Raw genomic sequence first — 20,229 nt, forward strand, 5'->3', positions numbered from 1 at the left:
TAAAAAGTAGATCACCAGAAGACTACTTACACTTTCAAAGTACTGCATTCTCCTTGCTTGACAGATTACACTTTAAGATGTTACATAAAAGCAAAAATAGTCACAAGTATTTTGGATCACCTGTCTAGTGTTAGCACTGCCAGAGATGAACTGTGCCAGGAGTGTTTTACATCAGTGTGAAAAAAGTCAGAGTTCCTAAAAAAATTTTTTTCCCTATGAATTATTCATTGGAAAAATAAAAGCAGCTTGTGTAAATGATGGCAAAATCCTTCAAACTAGATATTACATAAGATCTGTTGTACTTCATGGAAGCTAAAAAAAAATTTAGAATATGAAATTTGAGGTTTTCCTTGATATTAGGACATTATCTCAAACTCCTTGGTGGCTCTCAGGCAGTCAATTCGAGTGCTTGGATTATTTATATTATTATTTCCATGAAAACACTGAGAAACTGTCATTATTTCATCTTTCCCATTAAAAAGAGCAGGTGTATAAAGGAATACAATTACAATTCTTAATAAATCAGCACCTACAGACGTATTTAATGCTCTTTAAGACTGCTTCATCTACAGACAAAACCTGCAGTACCTACGGCTAGAAAGTTTCTTTTTGTTTGTTTTTAATCAACTTCAGAGAAAAAGAAATCAGCTTGACATGAAAATCAAAGCGGTGTTTTAATATGCACAACGTCTAGCTTCATTCGTTAGCAGTCCAATCCAGTTCCTGCAGAAAAGAAGTGGGTGGGTTTTGCTACCAACTTAAATGGAAGTAGGATCAGTCACGAAAGGAGGAAGATCTACAGCTGTTACGTTAGATGTTGCAATACTAGCCTGGACAATGGAAGTATTCCCTAGGACACGCTCTCAGATACCTGTCTGGCAGCACAAACTGCTAATCCTCCTCCTATCTCTACCACCACCACTAGCTCATTATGTTAAATCAGATTCCAAAGATACCATCTTATTATGTAAAAATGTATGCATTTTAACTTCAAGCAGAAAGGGCTACTTTCAATTTATCCTGTTTAATCAACTGCTTAACTTCTACAGCAATACAAGTACAAACAGCAGCAACTTTTAAGAAAACACAATTCATTTTTACAGTCCGTTTTACCATGTGAAAGCTTCCCATGCACTTAGGTGGAAACTGAGGTGCCTCTGTCAATTTTGTACCCTGTGAGAAGCCCGTAAGACACAGGCACCTTCATTTGTGCAGGTGAATCCCTAAAAAAATCAGAATAAAAAGGTAGGAAGTGTCATTTCAACTCACACAAATGTGCTGTTTACTCCGTTTGAGAGACACCAGCATAAAACTGATGTTAGGGGGCAGCCAAGCCCTCTACCACCATTGTTTGAGCAATAGCATATTCTACGGTGGCCAAATCCAGCACCCACTGACGGCAGCAAGAGCCACCCTGCTGACTTCACCTGGCACAAGCTAAAAAAGCCTGGACTTTCCTGATCCCAAGAGCTTTGGACTTGCCTGAACACAGACTGCCACACGCAACAGCTCTGGCGTGCTGCGCTGAAGTTCGGGTAAAGGGGCTGACAGCCCCCCCAGATGGAGATGAAATAGGCAGATTTGTTTTATTTTACACCAGCAGCTGACCCGTAGCTGTAAATCAGCCACCAAGGGTCCCAGGGGACAGCACACGAACCCCTCCATAGATTTTCAACAAAAGCGTCCCTGGGTTTTCCAGCTGTGCTTCACAAAATGCAAGAAATGACAGCAGGTAACTGCACTCCTATTTTCACGCTTAAGGAGAACTTCTCCTTCCAGATCCTGACACGCTGACATGAGTAAAGCAGCAAACGCTCTAAATGAAAGTGGCATCGCAAAAGGACCTTTTTCAAGCGTTCCCCCACCCTGAAAGAAATCCCAACAGTTTTTTCACCATCGCTTCCAAAAGATGAACCGCCCTGTTCACAAAAGCCCCCCAAACGCTGGTGTCTCCATGCTGGCAGTGCTCCCAAGGAAGACCCAAGTGCGCTATCGCTCAGGGAAAAGACACGCTAATCCCCTGCCCTGCTGCCGCCCTAACACCAACCCCTGGAAAGGTCCAGCCAGCGGGGCCAGGCGGGTCCTGCCCAGCCATATGTCAGCTTTGCTCCAGCCGAGTGAAAGTCTCCCCCAGGCCCTTTTAGCTCTCCTGGCAGTACGGCACGCACTTTTAGGGGTACCCTGAAGTCCCCGCTCTTGCTGAGAAAACGGAGCAAGGCTGTAGCCTCCCGGCTCAAGGGGCTTCCCGGCGCGCACGCTAACTTACCGGGATAAAGCCGGTTTCTTCGAGTCGGACGTAGCACGGCTCTTGAGAGCACAACCGCCCACACTATCGGGGCCGGCACAGCAGCCCCGATAAAAAGTATATTCCAACTACACGCACGCACCTGCTTCGGCCCGGGATCTCCGTGCATCGACGAGGAGGGGAGGTATTTTAAGAGCAACTCCGGCGCTCTCCCTCCTCTGCTCATCTCAGCACGATCACCCCCGGAGGAAAGGGGGAGGACACCCGCCCCGACCTCCTCTGCCCGGGCACAAATTTAAAGATAGAGATAAAACAAGCCCCGATGACTCGCAAAGCCGAGGGGGGGTAGGGGGGTTGTCGCGGCCCCCCGCTCTCCCCGAGCCGCACGCCGCTGCCCCGCAGCCCCCCAGCCCCACTCACCACATGCAGCTCCACCTGAGAACTAACGCATGGAGGGGGGGGGGAGGTCGCAAACTCTCGCCCTAGAGCAGCTCCATATGTCGCTTCCTCGCCGCGCCGCTCCGGGGAGGGGCCGGGTGGGATGCGGAGGAGGAGGAGGAGGAGGAGGAGGAGGAGGAAGAGGAGGAGGAGGCAGGCGCAGGCGGCTTGAGGATTTAAGCCTCCGCTCTGCCCCGGCGGCTGCGATCACGCAGCATTATACAATGGAGGAGGAGGAGGAGGAGGAGGAGAGGGAGGAGGCACCAGCCCCGGCTCCCAGCACTTGCCGCCAGCACTGACGACAGGGGCGGCTCCGGCGAGCTCCTCGCCCTCCGGCCCGCGTCAAAGCTCCGCCTCGGCCCCGGCCTTCCTCCCCCGCCCCCCCCCGCTCCCGCTGCTCCTCCTCCTCTCCCCGCTCCCCGGCCGCCGGCGCGGCTCCCCGCGCTGCCCACGCGTGCCTCTGCCCCGGGCGGGCGGCACGGCCCCCGCAGCGCGGCCGCCGCCGCCGCCGGGGGTTCCCTGGGGAGCGCCGGGCCCCGCGCTGGGCCGCGGGCCGGGACAAAGGAGAGTGCCAACGCGCCCCGACCGCAAATATGACAAGTATCCCTGCTATCCGGCGGCGAGGACCCGGCCGCGGGACGGGGCTCGGCTGCCCCCGGCCAGCCCTACTCCCCCGCGGGGCCGGCCCCCAGGTCGTCCCGGCCCCTCCACCCCACCCGCGGTCAGCCCCGGCCGGGCCAAGCAGAGCCAGGGGAGGGGGGGGCTGGAGAGAACCCGGAGCGCTGCCGGCGGCCCCCCGCCCCGGGAGCTCACCTGGGAGCCGAGGGAGGCGGCGGCCCCCCTCCGTGGGATTCTCGCTGCTAATTTGGGCTGTGCAGATACCACCGAAGCACAAAAATGAGGCCAAACGGAGATGTTCGAGCGCACGAAGACTTGGGGGAAGGGGGGGAGAGCTCGGCACCAGGCGCTATCTGGAAAGAAGACGATTATTTTAAGTTACCTCAATGATTGCGTTTGGAAAGGGGCTGTAATCCCAGCCGGCGCTGTAAAAGGCGATTCAAACACCTTACAGTTTTGGCTGCAGCCCCAGCGGCATCTCGGATCATTCTGGCCTTTCATGTTCCACTAAACCGGTTGTACTTCGGGACAATAAAGCTTTAAGACCTAACATAAAGCGATTATTAGTCATTAATATCACGACTCGTTTAGGTATTATGCTCAAAATGGTCTGTAATGATTTGTGATCAATCAAGCTTATGGTCTTGTTAGAAATTAAGTTCCATTTTCAGCTAGAAAACCAAAAAGGAAAAGAAGGATACTTTTAGAGGAAAGATTTCTTTAACCTGGAAATTTTATCTGTCAAAAATCCACAAAGGAAAAAAAAAATCAAAACAATTAAAATAGTGAATGTGCCAAAACAGAAGGAGATTAAGTGATGATTTTATGGATTCTTAAAATTATAATTGAAAAGACCCCATCTAATTGGAGTTTAAAACACCAAGACTGGTATTTCACATAATACTCTGCTGAAGCGACTAAAATGGGAGGAAAGGGCATCAGATCTAAAAACTGCCATTTGACTTTGCCAGTTCTGGAGGCCTCGGCACACCTTACCCCTTCCACCCGCGCTATTAGCCATTCCTTTCAGGAGATCCAAACCCTCTCATCCTCTCAATCTGCGATACAGAGGTTGCCCTGAACCAGATCTGCAAAGCGATTCACGAACTATTTACTGAATTTTGATGAGTGACTTATAAACTGCTCAAGAGCTGGCAAAAATTAAAACCAGAATTTCCCCTGGCTGGACACTTTCCAGCAACCAGGCGCTGAAATTTGCTCCTTCTAGTCGAGAAAACAAGCCTCTTCTTGAAATTACAAGAGTCATAATAAAAAAATCATTAAATAAAAGGAAAAGCTTCATTTTCTTTAGGGCGTGAGTAGAGTGGTACCTGTCTGGTGGGCTTCAGACTACTCAAAAGCCAGCCAGAATATTTGTACATTTTTCAGCTTTTTTTTTTTTTTTTTTTTTTTTTGCATGCCAGATCCACCAAATTTCAGGGCCACATTCTGCCCTCCTTTACCCCGGATTTGTAACACGGCAGGATCTGGCCTTGCGTAATTGCACTGTAGATGCATCCAGCCAAGCAGTGCCTGCCTTCCGGAGCTCAAAGTCCGCAGGAGGTTTACAGTCCCTGTGCCTGGGTGTGTGCACGCTATCACCGGCACCATAGGCATAACCACAAACATTTGCTAAATAAGCAGCTGGGCTCCAGTCCGATATCCACGGCCCCGATCTTGCCATGTTATACTCGGCAGTAAAAGGCCTGAGCCTGTATTCTGAGTTTCGAACATTTCTGATTTTGTTAGGTTGCTCCAATTTTATACTAGCATAAGAGAAAACTCAACACCCCTTCTGTTTCCTACTGTAACTCCCCTGGGCCTTTCTTGGCAGGAGTTTATAGTCACGCTGTAACTCAGATTGTTCCTCTGAACACAACTAATACAACCTGCATCCACACTCAGAAGCACTCTCAACCGAGCATAGGTCATGATACAAATCGATACGAGTAGAGCTCCTTCCTACGCTTTATGTACAGCAGAGGCTCCATTGTGGCGGGACAATGTTAGGCTACGCAAGGCAAATAATCCTACCGCCAGTCACTTCTCACATTGCCTCCCGCCTGATTTAACGAGACCTTTCTGGCCAAGAAACTCTGCTCTGCAGCTCCAGAGCAATCTGACCAGAAGGTATCTGCAAGGCCCGAACGCAGTTTGCCCAAACATGTTGGTAAGCACAGAGAAACAGCCTGCGACTGAGCCACGAAACGCAGTAGAAGGAAGTGCGTCGGCACAGGCTTCCAGAGCCTGTAGGAGCAGGGGGAAAAGTCTGCGGTTCTGCGAGTAGGAGCCACCCAAAACGCATCCCATTTTGGAACAGTGCACGCAAGGGCTTCCCGAGGAGCAGTAGCATGGATGTAATTGTGCAGTCATAGCCTTGACGCAGGCCCTCGAACTGCTCGCACATGAAGACGACACACTAAAAGAGAAGGAACTGAACTGCATTTCTCTATCAGTGGTACTGACCGGACATGGGCCACAGGCATAGTCTAAGTGCAGCCTTGTCTTTGAGCAAGGATGGTCAAATGTTGCCTGACTGAGGCCAGGTCTCCTGTAGATCATTCAAAAACCCTGCTGTGTTAAAGATAAATAAACGAACAAACAGAAGTCAAAGATTGGGAGGGGAGAAACGGACACCAGATTTCATAGGGCAATTTGTTAGAAATACTACAGACTGCCAGGTAATCTCTGCCTATCAACACATGCGCTAATTAGAAAAGAGCGGCAACGTTTGATGCGCTGGAACGTCAGCATCTCTCATGTTTTTCAAAAAAAAAGAGGTAGTGAACTGCTTCCTGTGTTTCTAATTGCATCCTTGGCCTTTTTCTTTCTAATTGCAGTACACATTAATACTGTGAGATTTCACCAGGTAATTGTAAGAACAAAACATCTTCATTTTCTCCCTGGATGTTTTTGCTTTAGTGCATGCAGGAGCTGACAAGCAAATATCTAATACTGCCCCCAGAGCAGACAGCTTTTTGCAAATAAAGACCCCATCAGCACCAATAACTTGGGAAAAGCTAAACGAAGGGCCTGCCTACAGCCAAGGTTGCTCATTCCACTAGAGCAGCGCTCCCCACCGATCAACGTGGGTCTCATGGGTAAGAAGCAAGCACGCTACAAGCAAAGGCGTGATTAACACCGCTAAGACCTCGTGCTGTCTCTGTTCAGGCCAGCTCAGGGGTCAATACTGACCTTCCAGAGCAGAGCCCTTCTCATGGAGGGCTCAGCCACAAATAAAAGCAAGCCCCTTCAAAAAAATTGGGGTGCTGCATTACTGCAGTTTGCACCTCTACAGTAGCAGGAAGGGAGCTGCACCTGTGAGCTGGGCTGCCTTCCTTGAGATTTCAATCGCTTTTTTCCTTTTTTGCTGGTGCAACTCTTCCACTGTAGCAAGGCTGCCCCACACATCCCAAGGCACAGAGGAATCGGTTAAAACCGAAGGAAGGAATGCTCCCCCCCCTTCTCACTCCAATTTTAGCTCTCTTTTTCCTTCATTTTCTGCTTTAGTTCATGTTTTTCTCCTTTAATGTTTTTGTGGCAGTAGGAGAAACACCGTTCCCTAGAATGCATAATATGCTTAATTATCATTCTCCTTTAGTTCTCTAGGAAAAAAAAAAAACTACAGGAGAAATCAGTTTAATTAATGAGTATGACCAAATGCAGCCTTAGTTCTAATGCAGTATCATATATTATACGTCCAGTTGGGCAGTTGATCTTACTTGGGTAAAACGAACAGAGATGCAAAAACCCATGGAGCTCATGAATCAATATTCTGAGTGCAACTAACCCCTTTTGTACAGTTATTCTAAGCCTTCCTACAGATTTCGATGCCAACGTCTGTTCCCAAATACTGCTTTTGGCTTCAGTAACGCAGGATTGGGCCCATAGAGTCTAGTAATAGAAAGCTGTTGCTTGGCAGTACCAAGGGTTGTGCCACATGATAAATTCATTAAGTAATTAAGAAAAAAAAAACCCTTAACTCCAATACAGCACTCAAATAGTCATACCCAGTAAAAATCCCCAGTGCATGTCAAGGACAAGGGTGGCAAGGTTTCGTCTGAAAGTAAGACTTGGTGATTTAGATGTTTTTCAAAAGGGCTGCTCTTCACATATTAAATTATTAAGGAAATATTATGGAACAGGATTATCAGGAAAGAAAAAAAACGCAGCGTGCATTAGCTGGCTTAGTCAGAGGAGGTTTTGCTGCATTCCTCATGCACAGAGATGACTCCCTCCCTCTGTAATTCCCTGTGCACTCCCAGTCCTCTGGAGACTGCTGGTGTGCATCATCCTCGCTCCAGCTGAAACACTCTGTCCTCTGACAGAGGTTCGGGCTGCCTATCATTGCTGTATATTTTCTCACATCTTTTTGCCTTTTTATAATCATCCGTGTTCCTTCCCAAACCCCATTCAGGCTGTACCACCTGCACGATGTGCTTCATTTTTGACCCAGGCCAGACTGCTCACACCAACACAGTCCGTACGGCACATGGGCTCCTAAAACAATCTCCCCTTTTCACTCTTGCTTCTCAAGACACAGTGGATTGTACTTTGCATTGAGCTGAGTTTTAAACAATTTTAGGCTGCTTTTTTTTCCCTTTCAGTGCTCACTCTGCAATCTCTATCAAAAGCACAAGTCATTCTTTTCTGGAACACTTGGTTACTTTTTTGAAGAGAGGCTTCGCTGATGTCCTGATACTCATCTCATACTGGGGCCAGTGGATTAAGAGGAAAAAAAAATCTGCAGATAAAACCAAAGGCTCTGTTTTACAATCGAGGAGGGAATACTTTTAATAAAGAAAAAACACAGAAACAGTGGGGAAAAATACAGAGAGATGGCCAGTCTTCAGGCCTAATTAACCACTGGTGTAAACAGATGTCGCTGCAATCAAGCCAGAAGACTTCGGCCACCCACTAGTCTTGAGCACAAACGCAACATGAGCCTGAAAATCTTAACAACATGGGGCTGTCAAACATGCAAGCCACACACACGCTTCAATACAAAGGTCATCACCATCTCCCTTACGCTGATGGACTACCTGCTCCCGGTTCACCAGGGGAGAGCAGCTCTACTGGTCTGGCTTACCACGTGCGCTGCACATATTACAGCCCTTTTCTGAAGCAAAGCTACTCCAACAGAGCTCCATGTGAAGCCATACATTTCTGGAGCACAGATGCCCCCCGCACTCTTCTTAAACACACTTGAAACCTGGAAGAGGCCTGGTTGCATTGGCAAGATGGAATATGTTTAGCACTGCTCAACCCTGCTGAAATACCAAAGGCTTGATAGACCAAACGGGGCCACCAGCGGGGTGACTAGAGGCTTGTAGAAGTGGATGTTCCGGCTCAGATTTGTCAGATTAAAGCATTGTACAACAGTAGCAATGTGTTTGAGGCTGGGAGGGCAAAACCAAAATGGTATCGTGGCTACGGTGTTGATGTAGGGTGTTATATAGCATTGCAGTATGTTATATAGCACTTAAAACCATGTCACTGGAGTTTAATGTGTTCATGCTCAGATGCATTACCAGAGGAAAAAAAAAAACACACTATTTCAATCCTTATTTACATGAAAACATGAGTTAATACATCAACATCCAAATGAATGCACCAACCTCTAGCTGCTTCTGCTGGCTGGAATACAACCTGTAGAGCATATTAAAGCTCCTACACTGTTTTGGGGGCTTGGGCATTTTGTTTAAAACTAGTTTCTGCAGCTTCTTAGAGCCACTAGATTCAAGCAATGCTTACCAAGTAAGATAGAGGCATTTTCAAGGTCATTCAAATGTGCAATGATAAATCCTTCCCCTGACTATCCCAGGTGCAAAATTCTTTACAGACAATGTTTATCTGTACTTCTTTCACACAGACAGAGGTTTCCGAGGGTCTAATTTTAAGTAAACAGTGAGTGACCTACACAACTTCTTTAAAAAAAAAAAAAAAACACCAAACCCCAATAAAACAGAAGTTGAATCTGCAGGGCCAAATTTAGAACAGGAAAAAAAACCATGGAGCTGGCAAAAAAACTAGCACAAGAACATCAAATGTAGCATAAACTCCCACTGCCATTCTGTTCCACTACAAATAAATGAAGATCATATAGAACTGAACTCATTGAGTCAGTGCAGTGAATGCACAAGTCTTTCAGTTTTAACCCTTCACAAAATGTGTGATTTCTTAGATTATGCGTAAAGAAGAAATTAAAAAAAAAAGAGTGAATGAGTACATCAGATGCTTTTACTGACTATGCCTGTGGTAATGATTCATTTTGCCTCTCTACGTTCCCTTGCGCTCGCACAGCTAAGAGTCAGCGAAACCTCATACTGTATATGCAGGTAAACAGACTGTGGGTGAAGTATGCATTTCTTACCTCTATCTAAAACCACCCCTGTAACGGTCAGAAATGCATTTTAGCTTTCTGAAGAAAAAGGGAACTGTACAAATTAACTTAGGTTCTCCCTTAAGCTTTTTTTATGCTCTTTCACTTTAAAGGAAGCTGTTCATTTACAGTGACCATTAGTCAAAGGCTAAAAGAGGTTTACACCTAATTAGTATTCCCAAGCAAAGATGAAACACTAAATCACTGCAAACCCACCCAGTATTTAGGATCTACCACCAGGACAAAGAAAAAAGCTGAGAATCCACCATTTATCATCACAGCCCATCTCTCCCTTCCTTTCACACCTCTTATGCTCTCTTTCTTGCTCTACAGTGGCTTTGGGGTGCTAATGTCCTTGAAATCTTGCAGGGGGTCTGGAAGAGCTCTTCTGCCTGGTCACCCCCATCTCTCTTGTACCCAGCACGTGCCAGGATTTGCGGGGAGCGGGGGAGAAAGATGTTGTGGGCAGGATAGCATGGAGCTAGGGAAGCAGATACTGCTGCCTAAAGCCAGTAGCGGCTTTCTGAGACAGCCATAAGCAGATCTCTCAAGCAGTAATAATTCTCCCTTTTTTAATTTTTGGCCTTGGTGGGGGAGCAAAGCAGAGACATGATGGGAGTACAGAGGGGAACAGGCCAAGGGAAATGAGTAGACCCAAGAAACAAGGGGGAAAAGCTGCATCCCCGTCGACGGTGCTGCTACCGAGTCTGGGGCGTTCTCTGGTTTGTCCTCTGGACAGCAGCAGGAGAAGAAAATACCACGGGGAATATCACTGCGGCTCTCCCTGCTTCTTGTCCCAACCACGGACTTTCCCAGCACAAAGGGATGGACAGAAGTCTCCCAAAGCCCTCCTTTTTTTACGGAGAGCTCCATTTTCCTGCAGAGATCCAACTTTACAAACCAGCTTCTATCAGTTTTATTTGTAGAAGGAAAGATATGAATGGCTGTCTTGAGCCATAACTCTTGTTCCACAACCTGCCCACAAGAGCAGCCAGCAGCCAGGTACTTCACAGAAAGGCACCAGCCTATTTGCAACAGCTGGGCAGAAACAGGCACCCTCTGCGAGAGGCTCACAGCCAGGGGACGGGCAAGTCAAGGAGGGATGATTGTCCATCTGCTATACCTCATGCCCCAAGGCATTTTCTAATCATCTACATCCAGGGGACATTCCTAGTGTGATTCCTGCTAAGCAAAAAAGTCATAATAAACCCCAGTTACTTTGCTTGCTTACCTACACCTATAGTCCAGTAGTGTTAACCTCCAGGTTAAAGCTTTTTTTTTTTTTTTCCTCTTTTTCCCTACGCAACCTGGTCTTCTGCTAGCTTCCTTAACTCTTAACTGGATGTGCAGCCCCTGCCATAAGAACAAAAGAAGTTGTCAAGCAGATGTCAAAGTGCTGATAATTTGACTCCACACACATACACAAATACTATTCCCATGCAGGTCAGCAGACAGAAACTCTTTTTGCTGGCAGCACTCTTCAAAGGAAACTCTTTCTCATCTGAACAGCTGGGAAAGTGCAAGTGCCCACTCCTACTCTAGTTGTGGGGTTCGTAGAAAGAGCTACCCCCCCCCCCCCCCAAGAACACCGGTGTGTTACTCTTACCAGCGAGAAAGGAGGCCTGGCATTTGATGGGTTTGTTTTGGTTTTAAAACAAGAACAACCTAAACCAAACCACCTCTGTTAGAGAAACATTGTCTTCCATGAGATGTTCAGGTGACAGACCTCAGACTCCCAACATATTTTTGCTAGCTGTCACAGCTGATGTGGGCGAAATCATGAGAAGGAAATGCATTTGTTGTTTTGAACTTTTTTCTTTCATTTAGCAAAGATTCCCCTTAAATAAATGGAAGTGGGGAGATCTTGAAATAAGCCCTAGCAAGTTTTAATCACACTTTTTCTTCTTGCAAGCAAGCCATCATTCAGTAGCTAGGTGGTTCTAAATAAAGAACTCTAGTCAACAACAGGAAATAACTCCCACAGAAAAAAAAGGGCAGAATACAAACTCTCAGCAACTCTCGTACATAGCTCACAACGGCCTTTTGTTCCATGCACATTAAGTCTAAAATCTTTACTTTTCAGAACATGTTCTTGCTCTAAGTAATTAAAACCTTTTTCTTGTCGCAAGTACGGGTCCCTTCCTTGCCTTTCTCCCAAAACAGTTACATCTAAGAGTCGGAAAATACCAAGCTATTCCCATTTCATTTAATAAGTAAGGACATTCTAGGAACACCACATGATGACCAGGATTTTCAAAAGTTATTGATGGTGGTTTTTTCTCTCCCCCTCCTTTTCTTTTTTTTTTTTGGCGGGGGGGAGGTGCATCGTTGTGTCCTCAGCTGCGAACAGTTTACATCCTTCTTAACGTTCAGAAACCACTTTGTGTTCAGAAAGTACAGAGCACCTGGTCTGTGGGGAGGGGGATAAAGGAGAAACCACACATCTCTAGCCAATTTTTAAAAACTCGGGCTAGTGTCCAATCATTGGCTTTTAAATTATGTGACAGGCCAATGCCTGCAAACATTACTGGCAAAGACCACCTGTCTCCTCCTGCACAGTCTTCCCAAATTCAGCAGAACAGCCTGGCACCAGGATCTGACCCAGCCGTAAGACAAGTGCCACACATGGGAAGCACTGGCTGCACTTTGCAGAGGAAACATTTTCAACCACGACCCCAGGATTTCTGGAGTTTTGACAGTTCAGATTAACCCGTCTAGGTTGATGGGCTACTCCTGCCTTCGCTGCACAGGTTAGGCAGACAGGACAAGAGCATCCGTGCTGATCCCACTCCTCAATTCTCTTCCTCGCCCCAGCCTGTGATTCATCCTCTCGGTAGGAAGACAGTAATAGCGCCTGGCTATGGGAGAGAGCTGAGTTGTTAGCAAAGCTGGTTGGAGCTGAATGTGTTCAGCCTTGTCATGCAGGAGCGTGTGAGAAGATGCACCTTGTGCTGCTCAAGACAAGGTGCTTTGACATGCTCTAGGAGGAAATCCTATCTAGTATGGATTCAGGCAAAAGGGTGAGTAGGAGAAAAGCCTTTAGGAGATACCGGAAAGCAGGCTGCGGACAAAAGCAGCACAGACCAACCTGGAACAGAACATAAAACTCCAATTAACAAGAAACTTAGCCATACCACCACTCGATGGATGAGAAACACAGGGAATATAAACAGGAGGAGAGGAGCAAAAAAACCACAAAACACAACACAAGAGTTTGTTCTGGTTAAACTTTAGGCTGTGAAATAGCATCTGAAGTTGCTTTCACAGGAGCCTGTCTAGCTTATATTGCCCACAACAGCTACACAAACAGTTCTATATTCGTGTAACGGGGCTTTCGGGAAAACCAGCATTAACAATTTGTTGGTTTTATTGGCTTTTTGTTTGGTTTGGTTTTTTTTTTTAATTCCTTAAAGTTCTCACTTGTAGTCTATTGCTGTCGACAACCAAGCTTTTCTATTAGGTGTCATTTGGGAACATACCTCAGTCCTACCATAGCTTCAAGTTTATGCTGAGCAAAGATGATCCTAGGTTTCAAGAAAGGGGATAAATTCCCCTTTTCATCCTCAAAGAAACTTAATCTGCAATCCCTCTTAGAGAGGTAAGATTGCCCCCTCCTCAGTGGAGAAGTACAACTCCAAAACATGCCTATTGCAGACTCAGGCCAGATTCTCTCATCTCTATTAGGACGCAGCAGACGCACCTTAGTTTATAAGAAACAGGAGGACACTATCTCCTTACAAAACTGGCAGCATCAGACCAGAAGACAGAAGCGCCTGGCAATCTGATCGATAGCCCAGGTCCCTTTGCTTTGCTGGAGAAGTAACAGGATTAGGGCTAGTGAAAAAAAAAATGCAGATTGCAGGACTGAGCACAACATAACAAAATGCACAGCCAAAATCCCTGAAAGAATGCACTGGTTGACTCCATCTGGCTTCAAAAAAGTGCAGTTTTGGTGCGCTGGGTGGGAATTTTAAGATGGCTGCTGCTTGTTAGCTGCCATGGACAGGTCTCTGCAGGAGGTGAGAGAGCTTCTTTAGGAACATTGCTATCATTTGTGGCAAGTATCTTCTGGAGTACAAACATGTATACAGCAGATTTACGTGGTCAGCTGATTCCAGCATCTCTCCATCAAATCACCTGATGTGGCTCTGTCACATTACAACCTAACTGTAAAACCAATTTCCATTTTAGAAATAAGTCCTGTTTGAATTACACAACTGCAAGAATCAAGGTTACAGATCCAGACTGGATTTTTGTAGCTGGAATATGTGAACTAGCTCAGTGTGCGCATGTGTGTACCTGAGTGTTTGTGTGCACGTGCACCATCAAAAGTTTACAGGAAAAGCAAATCAAATTTCCTTTCTAATACAAAATGAACACGCAGGCTGAAGCAACTCCACATTCAAATTTAGCCCAGAATAAATCTTGGTGGTTGTATTATAAAGTCCTTGAAAGTGGGTTCAAACCTGAACTTGCAATTATAGCCTTTTCTGGTTTAGAAAACAGATGTCATTGCTGAGAGGTCCAGACTCCTCTTGAACTTTCGAAAGCAAGAAAAATCACCGTAGGAAAGTATCCTAGAGCAGCCGTCCCACCATTTTCCAGCTCTCACCCATTAGGTTAAATACTACAACAATTTCAGTGGGACCAGCACAATTTAAAAGATGTAGTCTTTCTGTCTTTTTCTCTCTCTCACTGAATGATATTTCTGCCCACATGCACTGACACATACAGTGTCTAACAAGGCTGTGATTCATTTTCAGTTCTAGTCATGCTCACAAGTGATGTAGCACACTTGCTGTGCCTTCAGGATCTGCGTAATTTAGCTTCATTTTCTCTGCCCCCACCCTGCATTAAGTGAAGTTCCAACAAAGCCAAGTCATCTCCCACCAACTCACCCACCCACCTGCTTGGGGGATGTGTACAGCAGGAGTCTGAATAATAAGAATAATAATAATAAAAAAATTTAATTAATTTTTAAAAAAAGAGAGAGAAGGGGATGAGAGCTTGAGAGAGACCGTGAATTGTTAGAAAGCTTCCTAACATCTACAGGGAGTGAATAATAATGGCATGTATACTACCAGATCACCGAAGAAGCTGTATCAATCCTGAATCATCTCCCCTAATGTGTTAAAAGCAGCAGTGTGTCTTGCATCGTGAATATCATGCATGTTCATGCTAAAAAAACAATTGACATGAAATCAGAATCCCTGATTTACAAAAGGCAAACACCTTCTCAGCCTCTCCCACAGTAACCTCTTAGTGACCATTCACTTGTCCTCTGCCCTGTTGCAGTGACTTTGACCGAGCGCAAATGTCAGCGAAAGCCGTTAGCACGTCCCAACTGCAAACCTCTCGTATCCAGTGGCATCCATGAATTACACGCGGTGGTTTTGCGATACAAATTACAAGCTGCTTCTGAGCTAAACTCCATGTATTTGAGGCATGAGGCCAAACTTGAACAAAGTGAAAGACGGGCTTTTTATTTGATAAATCTCATTATCTCATTGGCATTCAAAATTTATCTTAGACAGAGAAATGCACCACAATGTAGTTCTCTAGTTACTTGGAAGAGCCAAGATGCTTTAACACGTAAGTTAAAAGGTGTTTACACCCCCATCACTAACATTCCTAGCTCTCTCCGAGCTTCAACATGGAACTATGTTTTGATGGAACAGAAATCTTGATTTTCAAAAGAAAAACTGCATTTCTTCAGCAAACATCCCCAGACAAAACCGAGTCACTGCAGACTGCTTCAAGCAGATCTTAGCGATCTGCATGATTTCCTTAATCCCTAACCAATGACACAGGGAAAGAAAAATTAGCACCAAAAACTAGAAGGTACTTCAACATTACAGATACAATACTCAGATGGTCGCTGTCACCTCAGAGCTACAACGAACTAAGAGCACACATACAGTCTTTCTTCCTTTACATGAAATATGTATGCAAGGCTCCCCACCACATGAGACACACACCCCCAGCTAAGCTGCCTCTCCTGTTGCTGACCCCCATTCACAACCAACATGAGCAAGCCAGAGAAGAGATTAAATTCCCTACTTGCTGTAGGTGCCTATCTCCTCCTCTTCCTCGCTCACTAAATGCTCACTCAGTTTGGCCACGCACCTCACTAGCCCACTTACTTGCATGTCCCTGGCTTGGGCACACTTAACCATCCTGCAAAGACAGAGCCCAAGAGGACACCAGAGTTTTGGGGCACCTCAGGCTTGTCCAAAAGCCTAATGATTGAGGGAGGTGGAGTTCCTCTCTCTGCCTTCCCACCAACCTCCTCTTTTCTGCCAGGACAAGCGTGGGCTGATCAGGAGCTGAAGAAATACATTGAAGTTTCCTCATGGTCATTTGTTCCTGATCCGTTCTCCTCCTCAGAAGCTCTCAACTCTATCAAAGAAATGGAGGAGTCACCACAGCCAGGGAAGGGCTGATGTACGTTTCTGATGTGTACCACACATGACTGGGAAGGAACCGGATCATCCCATGAGGCTGTTATTACGAAGGGCTCTAGGAACTCTGAAACATTTGGAGGAGGATAGTTCCTGGGGCTGGATACTCGTTGGGAGTAACGGGTCAGGCAAAGAAAGCAGCGGACTGTCATTTCAGCAGACAGCCTACTGCCTCATTTTGCAAATTGAAGAAATGAAGCACAGGGAAACTACGGGATGGCTTATTGTGGAAATGAAAGTTAAGCCCCTGTGTTTTGATTCCCAGAGCACTCAATACAAGTCCAGCTTTCCTCATCCACAAAGTCACACTGTAAACATCCTCAGGGCAGGGCCTGCACCTCTCATTTGCTTTACGTCTGTGGCTTCCAATCTTTCCTGGTTTGCAGATCCCTTCACGCTTTCCAATAGGGCTATGCATTTAAATCTGCTGACAGCAGGCTTGCTTTCCCCAGCTTTCCTGCACATCTTACACGTAGCCTGTGGATCCTTGTGAGACAAAAACCACGGTCTGTTCTCCCTTGCTGTGGATTCCCATGTGTCCCTCTCTTCCTACTGATCCCTACACACCACAAGAGTCAGCAACAGGCACTTTCAAAGTAGCCCTAACTCAGTCTAGTTGCCCTAATTCAAGACAAAAGCGCAGAGCTTCCCTGTCATTTCAGCGTTTCCCATCTCAAGGTACGGGAGCTGTTGATCTCCCACATGAAAATGCATTATGCTGTCAGCCCAGCCTAAGGGCTGTTATTTAATTTACTTGAGGAGGTAAGTGAAAGCCCCTTCATGCAAATGCTTACAATGTGATCTGGAAAACAGCAGGCGTAATTAGATAAAATGGGCAGCAAAGCCCACCAGGGAAATAATGTTAATTCATGAGGATTTTCGTCTCCACCTCCCTCTCAGCAAGATTTGAAGCCAAAGGAGCAGGGGGGGGGAATCAAATGCACCTCAATGATCTATCTCTTGCTGAAGTAGAAAAACAGGACACCAACCGCTGGGGTCATCTAAAAGATGCCTCAGCATGGCAGGATTGGCAGCCCATGCTCCTAAGCGATGAAGCACTGAAAGTAAAAATTGCTCTGTCACTGTCATCAGTTATTCCAAGTAGAGACATAATGAGCCAACATCCCTAAACTTCACACCATCTCCTGACCAGGCGATGGAGAAGATGTGTCACATGATAACGCCATCACTGCAGCCCCCTACCACCAGTAATACTGATAAAACCAGAGCTGTTTTGCAAGTCTTAGGAGCAGATCTGGCATTTCCAACCCAATCACAAATTCTTTCCCGCAAAAACATCCAGGAAAGGGTTTTGACCAAACCATGTCGCAGCATCATCGGTAAAGGAGAGCACTAGTGAGGCGTGGGGCACCAATACGAACGGCAGCGATGCTCTCGCAGCGGCCTCGGGAAGCCATAGCTCTGTGTTTCAGCTTCTGCCAGCTTCTCCCTCCCACCTAGAAGCCAGCCAGGAAAGTCACCTCCTGATTGCTGACCTGCCACTACCAAAATGGATTCCAATTAGCCAACTCACTCATGGCTATTAGGAAGGAGAGACATTTTTTGTTGTTGAGTAATTACTCCTCATGAAATGGCTTACATCCCTAGTTGATTAGGTCACAACACACTGTGAACAAACTGATGTAACAGAGATATCTTTAACCTGCTAAATTAAGGCATACTTTCTCGATATAGAAAGCTTAATTGAAGCCATGCATGGGGTACTTACCAAAGGCATCTAGACACAGAATTTTAACATTCGCAAACAAACAACGGTTGAGACTGAAAGACAACCCATACACATCCAACTTGCATATTAATTGGGAGAAAAAAAAAAGCTGGTTTGTTTGCTTGCTGCGATGATAGTAAATGACTCAAAGTGAACAGAGTAGTTTGACATCAGCAGTTAAATATGTAATGGCATGTATGGAAGAAAAGAGATTTTTTATGTCTGTTTCCCTATATAAATTCCCTCAACTAACAAAGAGAAAACCTCTTCCTGTAGTCAGGGATTCAATTCTTAAAGCAATCAGAAATACACAAAGTTATTTTTTATACAAAGCCCAAATAACCACATAGTAAGTGCCAGCCCTGCCACAGCGAGGGTTCCCAAAACACAGCCCAGGAAGCCCCCCAGAAGAATCTTTAACCACAGTCAGCCCAGGTTGCATTGCAAATAAGTTTGACTACATTTTCTCTCCCTTCACAAAATCCCAATCTTCAGTGTCCCTCCACAAACAAACCTTCAGCTGCCTGGAGAACAGCAGCTCCACCACCATTTCTATCAAGTCATCCATCGTAGCACACCGGTTTAGTTAAAACCAAACCCAATTCCCCAAGCCTGTAAATACCAATGACTTCCTGATTTTGGGACTTGCCCATCCATTAAAAAGGAAGCCGTTCTCTTTATGGATTGTGGCCCTAATCTTTCAAACAGTTACGCCTGTGCTTAGCAGGAGCACGCGAGCACTTCAGTCCAATGTAAGCATTTGTCGAAGTGAGGCCAATATTTCCTGTTGCAGTTAAAAACACATTATACAGTTAGGATGGAAAAATATGACTGCGACAAAATCAACCCTTCTCTTCCCATTTCAGGGTGGGGGGGTCGGGGAAGCACTCGCAATGTAAATATATGTGACAAGGGCCTGGATAGAGTGAGTGCCATGAACAGCTTTATACCGTGTTGGCTTTCTAAGTCGGGAAACCGACTGGGTGTCATTTAATCTCCTAGATTAAAATCACTTAGCGAATATTGTATTGTTTCACTGTTCTCGCTGTCATTTCAGCGTTCAGGGCCTCACCGGAGCTCTGCTACTGGCTAACTCGCCACTAATGAAACCTCGCGCAGGAGCAGCTGCCGGAATCTGTGTCAAACTGCATCTGGCACCCATCTATCTTCCAGCCATCTAAATTCACCTCTGAAATCATACAAAAGCAGCCGCAGAGCTCCCTGCAGCCACTCCAACACACCAGTCTTTGTCTCATCAAGCCTGTTAAGCAATTTAAAGCAATTTATTTTTTTAATTTGCCTTGTATTTTACAGCAGCAGCTTTTTTTCAAAAGAAGTGAAGAAGTTGAGGAAAAAAAATCGGTGGCAGGGGAGAGGGAAAAAAGTGCCCTTTTTTTTTTTTTTTTTTTTAAAAAAGCCTGTCAAGCTCTCACTAGACTATCATTAAACCAGTTTTGGCTGAAACTGTATGTTTAGGGGTTTTCCAATGGAGACACTCTGGTGCCTGCAACACTCAGACAGGGAGGGGAGGCTGCTATACAATTGTTGAATTGTTGTCATGGCTATTAAATATGCTGTAGCACAAATACCCAACAGGGTTGAAGGTTTGCAGTGTATTGGCTCTGGAGAGGTATCAAAAATACTGGTATTAACTAGCAGATAACTGAGTTATACAAACACTGAATAAAAGGTTAAGTCAAAAGTTGTAAAAGGTTTATTAACTTCACTCCAATCACTTCCCCCCTTCCTCCCCCTTGTCCCCCACTTGGGGCTTAAAGTACCCTGTAAATTCAAAATATTTGACATTTACTGTAGTGTTAATTTGACCGAGTCTCCTCCAACGTTTGGGGTAAAACTGCCTCTTCTCTCTTTGCATTTTCTGCAGAGGACAGGAGTTTTGCTCCACCGTCTCGTTAGGCTTACTAGCAGCAGTTTGAGAGAGTGGCACAGTAAAGACATGACTTGCTGACTAAAACAGGTTAATGAAAAACAGGCTAGTGACTGAAATTGAAACTTCTCATTTCTCTCAAGAAAAGGGTGTATTGTCAAGATAAAGTAAAGCCCAGCATGTCTATGAAGCAACTTTCAGAGAAGTGGTGCTCAAAACAGCAGCACCGCAAGCTCCACAGCGCGAGAGGAGGGGACGCAGCCCCCCATGCAGGCACAGCCCCAGCACCTGGCCAAGCCGCGCCAGGAGAGATGCCCTCCTCTCCGTGCTAAAACCCAGCCAGCCGCCGGGAAGAAGCGTTAAAGAACATCGTGTGTGGAGGGCATGGGATGTGCTGGGCTCCCCTCCCAGGCTGAAGTTGTCCATCCAGCCAAACAGGTCACGAGCTCGGTTTTGGTGACATCCAGC

At 45.9% G+C, this 20,229-nt stretch overlaps 1 protein-coding gene across 12 annotated transcripts in view; it reads right to left on the minus strand.

The window, feature by feature from the left end:
• SERTAD2 (SERTA domain containing 2) overlaps positions 1–20,229 on the minus strand; it is an 85,130-nt gene that overhangs the window by 20,336 nt on the left and 44,565 nt on the right. For 5 of the 12 annotated variants that reach the window (XM_075147629.1, XM_075147625.1, XM_075147623.1 and 2 more), the window contains one exon: positions 3,497–3,654. The exons of 6 other annotated variants lie outside the window; for them this stretch is intronic. The gene's annotated coding sequence lies outside the window, so the exon portion shown is untranslated. Of the gene's footprint in view, positions 1–2,665; positions 2,982–3,496; positions 3,655–20,229 lie in introns of those variants that run through there. One more of the 12 variants, XM_075147631.1, reaches the window with a different exon arrangement.

The sequence above is a fragment of the Calonectris borealis genome, chromosome 3 (assembly GCF_964195595.1).
Source record: "Calonectris borealis chromosome 3, bCalBor7.hap1.2, whole genome shotgun sequence".
Lineage (NCBI taxonomy): Eukaryota > Metazoa > Chordata > Aves > Procellariiformes > Procellariidae > Calonectris > Calonectris borealis.